Raw genomic sequence first — 16,499 nt, 5'->3', positions numbered from 1 at the left:
GCCCGGTTTCCAATTTATATGGATTTAATAAGTCAAATTACAGAAGTCTACACCAGCAAGGTGAAATGTCACTGAAAGATCGTTTTGTTTTGAACCACTTCACAACAACTACAAGAATTTAGGAACACAACATGATTCAACAGTACAAGAGATGCAGAAAATTCTATGATCAGTAAACCATCCCATTAATTATGTAGATTCATGGTGTGCTGGCCGGATAGGTAATAGCTGAATCACTTATGAATTATTTAATGTCGGTCTCAGGTTTTATGGATTTAATAAGTTATTCCTGTGCATCAATCTCTGCGTTGTTGTAAGGTAACAGAAAGGATTTCCTAAAAGGATGAGCTCACTATAACAATTTCCAACAGCTCTTCTTGAACCACATTAATTAGTTTAGAGATACAGCACTGAAACAGGCCCTTTGACCCACCGAGTCTGTGCCGACCATCAACCACCCATTTTATACTAATCCTACACTAATCCCATATTCCTACCACATCCCCACCTGTCCCTATATTTCCCAACCACCTACCTATACTAGGGGCAATTTATAATGGCCAATTAACCTATCAACCTGCAAGTCATTAAAATTAATCTAGTTATTGTATGAAACTTATCTGAATTTCACAGGAACAGTTTGAAAAAAAATGATAAAATGTATTTAAGAGGTGGTGGTGGAGGGTGTGGAGGTCCTAAGCTTAGTAGCCAGACTTTCATATAAAGTTTCAATAGTGTCTATTGGTATCACTCGTGCTGTAGATGCAGCAACAGCCTGTATTCATTAAGCGCCTTTAACGTAATAAACTGTCCCAAGGTGCTTCACAGGAGCATTATAAAACAAAGTATGACACTGAGCTACATAAGGAGATATTAGGTCGGATGACCAAAAGCTTGGTCAAAGAGGTAGATTTTAAGGGGTTTCTTAAAGGTAGATAGAGAGGGGGGAAAGAATTCCAGAATTTAGATCCTAGGCAACTGAAGGCAAAGTCACTAATGGTGGAATGAAAAATTGGGGATGCCTAAGAGGCCAGAATTTGATGAGCACAGATATCTCAGAAAGTAGTGGGGCTGGAGGAGATTACACAGATAGGGAGGGACGAAGCCATGGAGGGATTTGAAAACAAGGATGAGAATTTTAAAAATCAAGATGTTGCTTGACTGGGAGCCAATGTAGGTCAGCGAGCATTGGGGTGATAGATGAACAGGACTTGGTGCGAAGTAAGACATGGACAGAGTTTTGGATAACCTCAAGTTTATGGAGGGTAGAATGTGGGAGACCAGCCAGGAGTGCGTTAGACTAGTCAAGTCTAGAGGTAACAAAGGCATGAATGAATACCTAAAAACTGCTCCAATGAGAGAAATTCTGCCCACCACAAACCAAGAAAGTTTCTTCTCTAGTATATACTAGTATTGTGAATTATAGTGCATTCCAGTTCATTTCATAAGAGTTATATTTTCACAGAAAACCCATAAATTGCTAATATATTCAAAAGATATGTTTTTCCACTAAACTGTGAAGCCTTAAAATTGTTTGAGAATTCAGCTATCATCTTCTTCTTTGGCCTCCTTGTCTCGTGAGACAATGGGTAAGCGCCTGGAGATGGTCAGTGGTTTGTGAAGCAGCGCCTGGAGTGACTATAAAGGCCAATTCTAGAGTGACAGACTCTTCCACAGGTGCTACAGATAAACTTGGTTGCCGGGGCTGTTACACAGTTGGCTCTCCCCTTACGCTTCTGTCTTTGCTCCTGCCAACTGCTAAGTCTCTTCGACTCGCCACATTTAAGCCCTACCTTTATGGCTGCCCGCCAGCTCTGGCGATCACTGGCAACTGACTCCCACGACTTGTGATCAATGTCACAAGACTTCATGTTGCATTTGCAGACGTCTTTAAAGCGGAGACACGGACAGCCGGTGGGTCTGATACCAGTGACGAGCCCACTGTACAATGTGTCCTTGGGGATCCTACCATCTTCCATGCGGCTCATATGGCCAAGCCATCTCAAGCGCCGCTGGCTCAGTAGGGAGTATATGCTGGGGACGTTGGCCACCTCGAGGACTTCTGTGTTGGAGATATGGTCCTGCCACCTGATGGCAAGGATTCTCCACAGGCAGCGAAGATGGAATGAATTGAGACGTCGATCTTGGCTGACATACGTTGTCCAGGCCTCGCTGCCGTAGAGCAAGGTACTGAGGACACAATCTTGATACACGCGGACTTTTGTGTTCCGTGACAGTGTGCCATTTTCCCACACTCTCTTGGCCAGTCTGGACATAGCAGTGGAAGCCTTACCCATGCGCTTGTTGATTTCTGTATCGAGAGACAGGTTACTGGTGATAGTTGAGCCTAGGTAGGTGAACTCTTGAACCACTTCCAGAGCGTGGTCACCAATATTGATGGATGGAGCATTTCTGACGTCCTGGCCCATGATGTTCGTTTTCTTGAGGCTGATGGTTAAGCCAAATTTGTTGCAGGCAGCCGCAATCCTGTCGTTGAGTCTCTGCAGACACTCTTCAGTGTGAGATGTTAAAGCAGCATCTTCAGCAAAGAGGAGTTCCCTGATGAGGACTTTCCATACTTTGGTCTTGGCTCTTAGACGGGCAAGGTTGAACAACCTGCCACCTGATCTTGTGTGGAGGAAAATTCCTTAAGACTTGAACACATGAGAGAGCAGTAGGGAGAAGAAAATCCCAAACAGTGTAGGTGCGAGAACACAGCCCTGTTTCACGCCACTCAGGATAGGAAAGGGGTCTGATGAGGCATCGCTATGCTGAATTGTGCCTTTCATGTTGTCATGGAATGAGGTGATGATACTTAGTAGCTTTGGTGGACATCCGATCTTTTCTAGTAGTCTGAAGAGACCACGTCTGCTGACGAGGTCAAAGGCTTTGGCGAGATCTATGAAAGCAATGTAGAGGGGAATCTGTTATTTGCGGCATTTCTCCTGCAGCTGGCGAAGGGAGAACAGCATTTCAATGGTGGATCTCTCTGCTCGAAAGCCACACTGTACCTCAGGGTAGACACGCTCAGCCAGCTTCTGGAGCCTGTTTAAAGCGGAGCCTGTTTAAAGCGACTCGAGCGAAGACTTCCTCCACCATGCAGAGCAGGGAGATTCCACGGTAGTTGTTGCAGTCACCGCGGTCACCCTCGTTCTTATAGAGGGTGACGATATTGGCGTCGCGCATGTCCTGGGATACTGCTCACTCATCCCAGCACAGGCAAAGCAGTTCGTAGAGTGCTGAAAGTATAGCAGGCTTGGCACTCTTCATTATTTCAGGGGTAATGCTGTCTTTCCCAGGGGCTTTTCCGCTGGCTAGAAAATCAATGGCATCACTGAGTTCCGATTTTGTTGGCTGTATGTCCAGCTCATCCATGACTGGTGGAGACTGGGCTGCACTGAGGGCGGTCTCAGTGACAACATTCTCCCTGGAGTACAGTTCTAGGTAGTGCTCAACCCAGCGGTCCATTTGCTTGCGTTGGTCAGTGATTGTGTCCCCTGATTTAGCTTTGAGGGGGACGATCTTCTTGATGGTTGGCCCAAAAGCTCTCTTAATGCCATCATACATTCCTCTGATGTTTCCGGTGTCGGAGGCCAGCTGAATACGACTGCATAGGTGTTGCCAGTAGTCATTTGAGCAGCGCCTGGCTGTTCTTTGTGCAGCGCTTCTGGCTGCTTTAAGTGCTACGGATGTTAACTCGCTGGGGGCTTTCTTGTAGTTCAGCAGTGCAATGCGCTTAGCAGCTATGACAGGTTCCAGCTCTTCAAAGTGAGATTGAAACCAGTCTGCATTCTGCTTCACACATTTGCCATAGGTGGTCATTGCTGACTCATGGATGGAGTCTCTGATGTGGGCCCACTTGGTCTCGGCATCCCCTGTAGGAGTGTTTTGAAGGGCTTTTTCAAGTGAATTTAGAAACTTATCTAACAGCTGTGGATGAAAAATTCTGCTTGGAGTGATGCAGCTTCTTTGGTTTGAGTCTTAACTTGCTGCACGCCAGGGCGTAGTCGGTGTCGCAGTCCGCACTGTGGAATCTGCGTGTGATTTGAACGCTGTTTAAAGAGGCTCGCCTTGTGACGATGAGGTCCAGCTGGTGCCAATGACGTGACCTTGGGTGCCTCCAAGAAACCTGGTGACAGAGTTTAGTATGAAAGAACAAGTTGGTGATGCAGAGGTTATGATAGGTACACAACTCAAGCAGTCTCTGTCCATTCTCATTCATCCTCCCAACACCATAGCGCCCAAGGCAGGAGGGCCATGAGTCATGGGCGACCCCAACCCTGGCATTAAAGTCCCCCAGCAGGAACAGATGCTCGGTATTGGGGATGCTTCTTATGATATTATGGAGTTCTTCGTAGAACTGATCTTTAGCTTCAGGTGGGGAACAGAGTGTTGGAGTATAGATGCTGAGTAGGTGTACTGGACCAGAGGCGGTGAGTAAAATTGTTTGAGAATTCAGCTATAAGGACATATTAAGTCCATGAAACATAGTCATTTTAACAGCAGTTTAGCACTTCATGTGCAGTAACATATCCTAATATTGCCGAGGAATTGCTTTGAATCATTTTGATCATCTGCACCCAGTTTCCTTTTGCTCCTTTAACATCATTTCCAGAGAATGTTGTCTGTCATGTACAGCAGGATAGACACCTGTGACGTTAACTCTGTTACAAAAAAGCAAAATATTGTGGATGCTGGAAATCTGAAGTAAAAACAGAAAAAGTTGGATATACTCAGCAGTATTTCCAGCATTTTGTTTTTATGTAAGTTAGTTCTGTTGTCTGGCAAGTCCCTGGACTGACAACACTGATCACTTTCGAAAACTCGGGGATGAATTTTGACCAGGATTAAAAGAAGCTCTGTATTGATGTTTATCCCAATAAAATTGGCATGAAATAAATATTAGTCTTCACAAAATATTCCACCAGATCTCTTTCTGTAAAAGCACGAGTGCAGTGTTTCTGGATCAAGCAAACATAACGCCTCAAACCACATAAGGAAGCCAATAATTAGTTATTACACTTCAGACAATGGTAATTGATCATTAAGTGTTTGATCAATTCTTGAACCATTAAATGTTAGGCTATAAAAATTATTTTTAAAATGCAATACACACAGTAGTGTTTTAAAGTGAGTACAAATGAGGTCCAACTCACTGACTGTATTTTTAAGCCATTATCTAACTGCCGAATAATTAGAAGTCCACTAAATATAATACACTTCATTGTTTTGTAATATATTGATAGCAACCTCCAGGAGAGCAGGGTTGGCTTGAAAACAAATCTGTCAATTCAAACTGTGAATCGATCAACCAATTTGAACACATTAGTTAATACTGATCTAACTACAAGAGTGGGGCTATTTATATCCGAGACACCCAACAGCAAGAAACATCAAATAATCCAGATGGAAGAACAGGTTTTAACAATAACTATTTATGCAAAGCAAATACACTAAGAAATACTCAAGGAACATTGCCTCCAGTAGCAAACACCATGTCATGTGGAAAACAGTCAAACAACTGACAATGGAATGAAGTTTATCTTTCTATTCAATAAAATGGAGCTCTTAAGATTCATTTTTCAAGATGCCTCCATTAACAGCGACAAGATGTTGCTGCAACAAAAAAAAAATTACAAGTCATTAATAATTTAAGATGCAACTATACAACAGAGGGCCACACTGCCAGCCAACTATCTGGATTTAATATTTCATTGCCTTTGGCCTCTAGAGAAGTGAATATTTATGGCCTCAAAGATCCATGTATTAGATTATAACTAATCCCCAATTCAAACGAATGCCATTCAGTACACGATTCAGACAGAGGCTTAATGTTACAACAGTACAAACTGCTGGGATACCATTTGGCAAAGAAATAAATGTGATTCAATCACCTTTGTAATGGTGATGAACGTAGCCCAAAAAAATCAGCAGCATCTCTAATAAGTGCCAACGTGACAATAAGCCAAATATAAATGTAGATAGATACTGCACCAATACAAACTAGGTTCTGCACTCGTACTGAATAGTATAAGCTAACTGGACCACTAGAACACACTGTTGTTTACAGGAATTTAGCATTCAGATTAAAATATTGTTTGAGGAGAAAAGTCAGATATGGTGAATAAGTAATGTTCTGATGCCATTTTGGTACACATTTATAAGCATGTGAAAGAAACTGATTTGCCAAGTACATTTTTAAGATGAAAATACATGGTCCTATCTCACCATCTGACCCCCTCCTCCCCCCACCCCCATCACTGCTGAACTCTTCACCCATGCCTTCAGAACCTTGTGGATCTTCTCACCAGTCTCCCAGCTGCATCTACTCAAACTCTGACTCATCCGAAACTCCACCACACACATCCTATCCTAGCTGTATGTCCTGCTCATCTGACCTCACCAACATCCACTGACCCCTTCCCCAACCTCGATGCCACCACCCCCTCCATCTGCCCTGATTTTAAAATCCTCGTTTCATTTACTAATCACTCAATGGTTCATCTCACCTTATCTCTACAGTCTCATACAGCTTTCTATCTCAGCTTACATCCTCCAATCTTACAAGTTCTCGAGTAACATTCTATCTACTCCACCAAAAAGTGTAGACTTCACCCATCGTTGTCAAGTACCCTGGAATTCCCTTCAAAACACTCTGCTATGGTCCATCTCTCCCTGCCTTCAAAAGTCTCAACAATTTATCCACATCCTTTTAAAGATCTAGTATGGATTCTATCACTCTTCCTGGTTGTACATTAATACTCCAACAACCCTTCCTCATTCCGTAGCCCCACTCTCTAATTTTCTGACAGATCAGAGCAGGCGGAGGTGCCAAGTAATTGGGGATGCTATCTGCTGCATCCCCACCTCCTGTTTTTCACCAGTCAATCTAATCAGGGAAAATGGCACTGATTAATATCTTGGTGGGTAGGTCGTTAAAAAGATGTAAAACAATGCTAGGATTGAGAATACAGTGGGGATGGACAGGAGTCATGCCCCACAGGTGACATCTCACAAACAAGAGAGCACAGACAGTCATGGTTGTCTTCTTAAAGGCTCTGCCTCTTCAATTTCTCCTGCTAAGCTAAAAATCGACTTGTATAGTTATACCCATTCTGAAGCTGATTCCTAAAAGTAGGGAGAATACTATCAAAGTATAGAACCATTTACATATAAAGTGTTGTGAAACCAGTATCCTGTCGAAACGTACAAGTTATTTAGAAGAACGTTTTCGAAGGTATATCGTAGATGCCCTTTGGTTAAACAAGCAAGAGTATATCAGTTCATCCTTCAAAATGTTTTCTCTCAGAAAGATAAATGAAATGCCATTTATCCCTATACAAATATAAGCAACTGGAAGAGGTCGATCCAGATCTGGTCCTGCAGGGAATCCAATCGCAATAAATCTCATCACAGAAATAACTGGATAAAATTGTTTTGCTAAAATAATAAATGAGATTATATATTAGCAGGTTGAAGAAGTGGAACTTACAAAGCAAAACTCCAAACTTGTCTCAGAGCTGCAGAGAGGGGACAAGAGATTATAGATGAGGTATGGCTTTTAATGCCTTTGTCAAATTCTAACAAAAATCAAAATATCACTAATCTCAATGAGTCAACTAAATGTTATAAAAGGGATGAGATTAAACAAGTCCAGATAAAGGTTTTCTTACAAATTATAGTTGGAGAGAGTGTTTAGACCCCACTGTACTGTAAGCAATAAAGAAAAGGAAAGCTTTACAACCTTAGTTAAGTGTTAAGCAGCCAAGTATATTCTAAAAATATCAAATTTATTTCCACAGGGAATTCTTAGGTGCAAAAAATTATCTTCTCCAACATGCAATGTCTGGCAATATGTTATCCAATATAGTGGCAGTACAGTATATAGGGAGAATGCTGTCACTGAGACTGCCCTCAATGCAGCCCAGCCTCTACCAGTCATGGATGAGCTGGACATACAGCCAACCAAATCGGAACTCAGTGATGCCATTGATTCCCTAGCCAGCGGAAAAGCCCCTGGGAAGGACAGCATTACCCCTGAAATAATCAAGAGTGCCAAGCCTGCTATACTCTCAGCACTACATGAACTGCTATGCCTGTGCTGGGACGAGGGAGCAGTACCCCAGGACATGCGCGATGCCAACATCATCACCCTCTATAAAAACAAAGGTGACCGCGGTGACTGCAACAACTACCGTGGAATCTCCCTGCTCAGCATAGTGGGGAAAGTCTTTGCTCGAGTCGCTCTGAACAGGCTCCAGAAGCTGGCCGAGCGCGTCTACCCTGAGGCACAGTGTGGCTTTCGTGCAGAGAGATCGACTATTGACATGCTGTTCTCCCTTCGTCAGATACAGGAGAAATGCCGTGAACAACAGATGCCCCTCTACATTGCTTTCATTGATCTCACCAAAGCCTTTGACCTCGTCAGCAGACGTGGTCTCTTCAGATTACTAGAAAAGATCGGATGTCCACCAAAGCTACTAAGTATCATCACCTCATTCCATGACAATATGAAAGGCACAATTCAACATGGTGGCTCCTCATCAGAGCCCTTTCCTATCCTGAGTGGTGTGAAACAGGGCTGTGTTCTCGCACCCACACTTTTTGGGATTTTCTTCTCCCTGCTGCTTTCACATGCGTTCAAATCCTCTGAAGAAGGAATTTTCCTCCACACAAGATCAGGGGGCAGGTTGTTCAACCTTGCCCGTCTAAGAGCGAAGTCCAAAGTACGGAAAGTCCTCATCAGAGAACTCCTCTTTGCTGACGATGCTGCTTTAACATCTCACACTGAAGAATGCCTGCAGAGTCTCATCGACAGGTTTGCGTCTGCCTGCAATGAATTTGGCCTAACCATCAGCCTCAAGAAAACGAACATCATGGGGCAGGATGTCAGAAATGCTCCATCCATCAATATTGGCGACCACGCTCTGGAAGTGGTTCAAGAGTTCACCTACCTAGGCTCAACTATCACCAGTAACCTGTCTCTAGATGCAGAAATCAACAAGCGCATGGGTAAGGCTTCCACTGCTATGTTCAGACTGGCCAAGAGAGTGTGGGAAAATGGCGCACTGACACGGAACACAAAAGTCCGAGTGTATCAGGCCTGTGTCCTCAGTACCTTGCTCTACGGCAGCGAGGCCTGGACAACGTATGCCAGCCAAGAGCGACGTCTCAATTCATTCCATCTTCGCTGCCTTCGGAGAATACTTGGCATCAGGTGGCAGGACTATATCTCCAACACAGAAGTCCTTGAAGCGACCAACATCCCCAGCTTATACACACTACTGAGTCAGCGGCGCTTGAGATGGCTTGGCCATGTGAGCCGCATGGAAGATGGCAGGATCCCCAAAGACACATTGTACAGCGAGCTCGCCACTGGTATCAGACCCACCGGCCGTCCATGTCTCCGTTATAAAGACGTCTGCAAACGCGACATGAAATCGTGTGACATTGATCACAAGTCGTGGGAGTCAGTTGCCAGCATTCGCCAGAGCTGGCGGGCAGCCATAAAGACAGGGCTAAATTGTGGCGAGTCGAAGAGACTTAGTAGTTGGCAGGAAAAAAGACAGAGGCGCAAGGGGAGAGCCAACTGTGCAACAGCCCCAACAAACAAATTTCTCTGCAGCACCTGTGGAAGAGCCTGTCACTCCAGAATTGGCCTTTATAGCCACTCCAGGCGCTGCTTCACAAACCACTGACCACCTCCAGGCGCGTATCCATTGTCTCTCGAGATAAGGAGGACCAAAAGAAAGAAACAGTACTTAAATTATAATTGTTAAATTGAGAACAGATCTACATTTCTACTTAAAGTTATGCTTATTAGCAACTTAGAAACTAAACTGATCGCTGCAAAGCCCTTGATAAGTTCACACCTTTAGAGTACAACCTAAACATTTCTCCATTGCATTAGTAATCTTGCGATGAGAAAATTATAGGCCATTTTCTAATGTCCGTTGTCTCAGTGTTTAAACCGTCTTGGAACAGGAGCTGCAACACATCTGCTTCCAAATTAATGATTCATTCAGGGGAGTTAAATTCAGGAGCTGACTACTATACAAATTTGACTGTCACAGTTGCCACCCGAAGAAAAGGTTGTTCGTTAATGAGATACCCAGCTCCAAAAACAAAAAGGCCTTTTGTTCTGAATTATAAGTGTTTCCTTTAATCATCGTGTCCATGAAGCTGCTTGTGATATTTTGAATGGGGCACATCCTGTTGGGCCATTAGTCAAGCAGCAAAGAATTACTGGTGGCATAGACAGAAGACACATACATGCATACATATTCACTCCTGCCCCTATTTCTTATGTTCTCACAACTTTACAGTGATCTGAAGGTTGACCGCAACATTTATATCCATACCCAAATTTAGGTTATTTCTCATCAAGAATTTGAGGAAGACTTGCATTGTTATACAAGATTTAACGTTAACACAGGATTGTAGGTCTCTATTTACTTGTTTTAATTTTAGTGCTTATGTCAGATCACTTACATATAACACTTGGTTCTAAGATGCTAATTTGGTCCCTCTTGTCACTTAATGATTTACAGCCCCTGTATAATGCATACATGATATGCATATGATGCAGACAGCTACCAGTGCCAGTACTGTAACTGCAGTTTAAAAATGCACCATACAGTGCAGCCTCTTAATGGGAACATCTCCATGGCAACCAAAACATTATCCAATTGTTCTTATTAAGGAAAGGCTGTAGGCCACATAAGAAATAAATTGAAGAAAAAGATTTCTTCTTTTAAAGATATATTCCCACTACTCGGTCTCTATTGCATTGGAAAAGGTAACCACGTTCATTTCTACAGGCTCCTTCATGTAGAATTAATTATTTTATTTTCAAAGCAAACACTGCAAACAGAGCATTATATTTCCCTTCCCATCTTATTTTCCAGCATGACTGAAAGATGCGACCTGAGATTAAGGAAGTATGTTTCAGTATTTCAATGGCAAACAATACTTTTCCAAATGAGGCGTTAAACTGAGACCCTATTTGCCTTTTCCGTTAACGTAGGAGATCCCGTGGCAAGAATTATATACTTCTGCAATAAACACAATATGGTGCTAAATCATAAATGCTGTAGCCCATAGGGTAGTTCAAGTGGGGCAAATAACCCACCAAGCTTGTAATCTCAGGTTCTTCACTGCAGGGGATGGGTCAAATGTATAATTGTCCTAGTTACATGTACCATTGTCCTGGTGCATGCCCAGAGACACAAACAATCAAATGACAAGACACTAGATACACAATGAGATTAACAAAAGATGAAGCAAGACAATGGTGTCAGAAATGAAGAATTGTAACACTCACTGCTCTTTTCTGGTCATACATGGAGATGGAATTTCTAGCATTTTCTATTTTTGTTGCACTCATCAATGTTTCATAGAAACATACGAAATAGGAGTAGTAGATGATGGTTAATTATCTACCTCCACACCATTTTCCCCCCACTATCGTCATATCCCTTGATGTTATTGGGTAGATAGCTATCGATTTCTGTCTTGAACAAGCTCAGTGACTGAGCTTCCACAGCCCTCTGGGGTAGAGAATTCCAAAGTTTCACCACCCTCTGAGTGAAGAAATTCCTCCTCATCTCGGTCTTAAATGGCCTGCCCTTTATTCTGAGACTATGTCCCCTGGTTCTAGACTCACCAGCCAGAGGAAACATCCTATCCACATCTATCCTGTCACGCCCTGTAAGAATTTTTCAAGTTTCTATGCGATTACCTCTCATTCTTCGCAACTCTAGAGATTACAGGTTCAGTCTCTGCAATCTCTCAAGACAATTCCACCATCCCAGGGATTAGTCTGGTGAATCACTGTTGCATTCCCTCTATGGCAAGTATATCCTTCCTTAGATAAGGAGACCAACCTGTACACAGGTGCAGTCTCACTAAGGCTCTATACAATTGCAGCAAGACATCTTTACTCCTGTACTCAAATCCCCTTGCAATGAAGGCCAATATACCATTTGCCTTCCTAATTGCCTGCTGCACCTGGATACTAGCCTTTAGTGACTCATGAAGAAGGAAACCCAGGTCCCTTTGGACATCAACACTTCCCAACCTCTCACCATTTAAGAAATACTCTGCATTCCTGTTTATTCTGCCAAAGTGGATCACCTCACACTTATTCACATTACATTTCATCTGTCATGTGCTTGCCCATTTACTTAGCCTGTCCAAATCCCCTTGAAGCCTCCTTGCATCCTCCTCACAACTTATATTCCCACCTAGTATAGTGCCATCAGGAAATGTTACATTTGGTCCTCAATCATTTATATAGATTGTGAACAGCTGTGGCCCCAGCACAAATCCCTGTGGTACCCCACGAGTAACAGCCTGCCATCCTGAGAATGACCTGTTTATTCCTACTCTGTTTTCTGTCTGTTAACCAATTATTAATCCATAGCAATATATTACCCCAATCCCAAGTGCTCGAATTTTGTTCACTAACCTCTTCTGTGGGACCTTACCATTATGTGGGTCTTCTGAAAATCCAAATACACCACACCCACTGGTTATCCTTGATCTATGCTGCAAGTAACATCCTCATTATTTTCCAAGTGTCCAATTATCACATCCTTTATAATAGATTCTAACATTTTCCCCACTACTGACATCAAACTGACAAGTCTGTAGTTCTCAGTTATCTCTCTCGCTCCCTTCTTAAATAGCGGGGTTACATTTGCTACTTGCCAGTCTACAGAAACCTTTCCAAAATTTATAGAATTTTGAAAGTTAACCACCAATGCATCCACTATCTCTATAACTACCTCCTTCAATACTCTGGGATGTAGCTCATCTGGTCCAGGGCATTTATCAACTTTCAATCCAATTAATTTTTCAAGTACAACCTCTTTATTGATACTAATTTCTTTACAACCCAGACTCTAAGTCCTATGGTGGACACAATGATCCATATTTCATATCGTAAAAGGGAAATATTATGGCAGTAATTTTCTTTCGAGTTCGAGATACTGGTGGTTGGAATTTGGATAATCAGACTCCATAAACTTTCAAATTACATTTTAACTGGGCTAGCGTCTTGGGATATTTAAAACAGGCTTTTGCCAGTAATTCCTAGGCAATTCAATTGTTCGGGATAAATATTCTTTGAAGGAGAAGTCAGGTGATCTATTGACACCCTGTGTCCTGTCAAACTCTGCTTACCAAGTTAGGCACCCTTTGCAGAAAATTGTTTTAGTTTGCTAATTCCATTTGGCAATTTTGATGTGCCAGCCGTGGCTCAGTTGGTAGCACACTCGCCTCTGAGTCAGAGGTTGTAGGTTCAAGTCCCAGTCTAGGACTTGAGCAGAACAATCTAGGCTGACACTCCACTGCAGTACTGAGGGAGTGCTGTACTGTCAGAAGTGCCATCTTTCGGATCAGATGTTAAACCGAGTCTGCTGTCTCAGATGGATGTAAAAGATTCCATAGTACCATTTTGGAGAAAGAGCAGGGGAGTTATCATTGGTGTCCTGGCCAATATTTATCCCTCAAATCAACAGCACATAAATACAGATTATCTGCTGTTTGAGAGCATTTGCTGTGTTCAAATTAGGTGCCGCACTTCCTCCATTACAACAGCGACTACACTTCAAAAGTACCTCACTGACTGTAATGCACTTTGAAATGTCCAGTGATCGTGAAAAGCAGGTTTTATTTTGTTTATTTAATTGTTAGACAGATTTTAAACAACACAAGTTAGCAACTACAAGTTAACTGTTTGCAACTGCTGTCCCATGAGGGGTCTCCTGTGCCGACAGGCAGCCAATATTTCTGATTACTGGAGCATCACTGTTATATTTCATTTTACTAAGGTTCATGTGGGTACCTGAGTCTTTGAATCTGATTTGATTGACAGATTTGTGCTCCGAAGCTTCTTAGATAAATAGCTCAGCCTTCAGCCAGTTTGATTCAATCATTTAGTTCATATTGCAACTGCGCACCAGAAACCCATAGTGCTTAAAGTCATCGTCGGCTGTCCCTCAATTCAAGGATCACGTCTGCTCAAGGTCATGAGTTTCTGCTATGGGTCTTCAGGTGACTGAACAGGCCGATTCTCGACCCACAGATCTTTGGGCACATGGGCAGGACACCCCACAAGGTAGTGGGATCCGGACTGCAGGATTTGCTGCTTTCTCTGACGCAGCTCTGCCTCATCAATAAGACGTTTGGACTCAAAGCATGATGCAGCTTGTTGGACATGTTGTCACCATTTTGAACAATTGGTAGCAAGTTCCTCTCAATCAATGTCAATGCTTCCGTACTTCAAAGAGAGCTTCAGAGTGCCTTTGAAGCATTTTCTACATCCTCCCAAGAAAACAGGTCATTTGAGAGTTGAGAAAACAGGACCTGGCAGGGGAGACTGTTTTTGGCCATTCGGACGCAGTGTCCAGTCCATAGAAGTTGGTTTTGCAGGAGTTTTGCCTAAATGTTTGTGGCACTGGCTTCAAGGAGGACACAAGCCTTATTTCGATGGTCCTCCTGTTAAATCTGGAGAATGCAGCGGAGGCATTGCTGATGGCATTTCTCTAGCGCTCCAACGTATCGCTGATACAGTCCAGGTCTCACTGCAGTACAGCAGTGTGGTGACAACAACTGCTCTGTACATTAGGACTTTTGGTGATTTGCAGAGGTCTTTGTTGTCAAAGTCCTATATGGCTTCCAGCATAAGTTAAAGAATTTTAATAAAGGAATTCTAAGAATCTTGAAATTATTTCTCGAAACTGGTCCAAAACAAATTAATGTACCTGCAAAAACTGAGTAATGTATTGTTAACTAATATGCTAATTTATTTTTGTTTGTGTAGAACTTTGCTTTGGTAGTTTGGCTTGGCAATATTAAACATACAAACCCTTCATTCCGCCATTCTTCCATTCATGCCCTGCCCTCAAATTGGTTTACCCCCGACAATTCAGGTCCCAATCGGGTGCCTAAATTAACCAATTCCTTTTTTCTACCTGACCAATTTAACCTTGCTTAAAACTGCTAACTAAAAATGGCACAAAAATGCCAAAAAGTATCAATTTTCTATCAAGTTGCTGTTTCCAAAATATGCACATGTGCACACAAACTAACCTGCATAATACCTTTATACATCTCCCCACTACTGTGGTAGCAGAATATTTCATGGGCATTATCCAGCGGACATTTTCCAGTTAATAACATTCTTTATGCACGCATATATGTGCGATGGACGCTCAGAGTACAGGCAGTCCAATTTATTAAATAAGCACAGAAACTTTTTGACTACTCATGTCTATTGAAACTGCATTATTAAACTTCATTTAAGAAGTCTGCCCTCAATTGCTGACCCTTCCTCACACCCCAACTGAAGCTGATCATGCAATTGCCAGGGACTGTCCCCAAGGGCTAAGGCCTTCATAGAGTGGATGCAGCACAGGAGGCCGCCATCTGGCCTGGTGAACCTCTTCCAGTACTCTGCAAGAGCAATATATCTACTCCCACTCCCCTGCCTTTTCCACACGGCCCTGCAAATTTTTCCCCTTCAGATAATTATCCAAATCACTAACGAAAGCCACAATTAAATCGGTCTTTGCCAATCTTTCAGGCAGTACATTCCAGAACCTAACCAGTTACTGGGTTAAAAAAAAAGTGTTTCCTCATGTCACCTTTGGTTCTTTTGCCAATCGCCTTAAATTGGTGTTCTCTGGCTCTCTACCTTTCCACCAATGGGAACAGTTTCTATATACTCTGTCCAGACCGCTCATGATTTTGAACATTTATCAAACCTCTCAACCTTTCCTTCTCGAAGGAGAACCACCCCAGCCTCTCCAATCTACCCAAATCTAAATGGTTGCATTGAATAACCTGTTTCATTGCTGTAATCTCTCGGTAAATCTCTAAGCGGTCGCCAGGAATTCTGCCATCTGATGATACTAACTTTAATATATTTATTCTTGAAAATATTGAACTGAAATCTGCTCTATGTTGACTTCATTTTGTGTTACATTATCATACAAGGTATGCAGGGTGCACAGAGATAATTGCACTTTAATTGCAAAGACAGAGTAGAAGGGCAGTTTGGACACATTCTATATTTAAATGAGGTTGCGTAAGTGTTAGAAAGCCTCTATTTTAAGGGTTGTACTAAAAATTGGAACGCGTACACATTTTGTAAGTTGAACACTGTGAAAGTCACTTCATAAATAAACTATCACATATATAGGCCGGGGGCATACCTCTGCAGAGGATGTCTAGAAAAAAAAATCAAAATGGCTAAATAATTAGCCCACTTGAATTGCATAAGTAATTACCTTAGCACGTGATTTGTCTTTTGATAAGTTATGTTGTGGGTCTGTGCACATTTCCTACCTTACAACAGTCTCTTTCTTTGGCCTCCTTGTCTCGAGAGACAATGGGTAAGCACCTGGAGGTGGTCATTGGTTTGTGAATCAGCGCCTGGAGTGGCTATAAAGGCCAATTCTGGAGTGACAGACTCTTCCACAGGTGCTGCAGAT

At 42.6% G+C, this 16,499-nt stretch overlaps 1 protein-coding gene across 6 annotated transcripts in view; it reads right to left on the bottom strand.

Annotated features, from left to right (window-relative positions):
* The window catches only part of kcnma1a (potassium large conductance calcium-activated channel, subfamily M, alpha member 1a), a 787,618-nt gene that overhangs the window by 709,860 nt on the left and 61,259 nt on the right, over positions 1–16,499 (bottom strand). The window lies entirely within an intron of this gene.

This window comes from Heterodontus francisci, chromosome 42 (assembly GCF_036365525.1).
Source record: "Heterodontus francisci isolate sHetFra1 chromosome 42, sHetFra1.hap1, whole genome shotgun sequence".
NCBI classification, from domain to species: domain Eukaryota; kingdom Metazoa; phylum Chordata; class Chondrichthyes; order Heterodontiformes; family Heterodontidae; genus Heterodontus; species Heterodontus francisci.
Note: the sequence above shows the minus strand (reverse complement) of the source record. Positions and strands in the feature narration are given on the sequence as shown.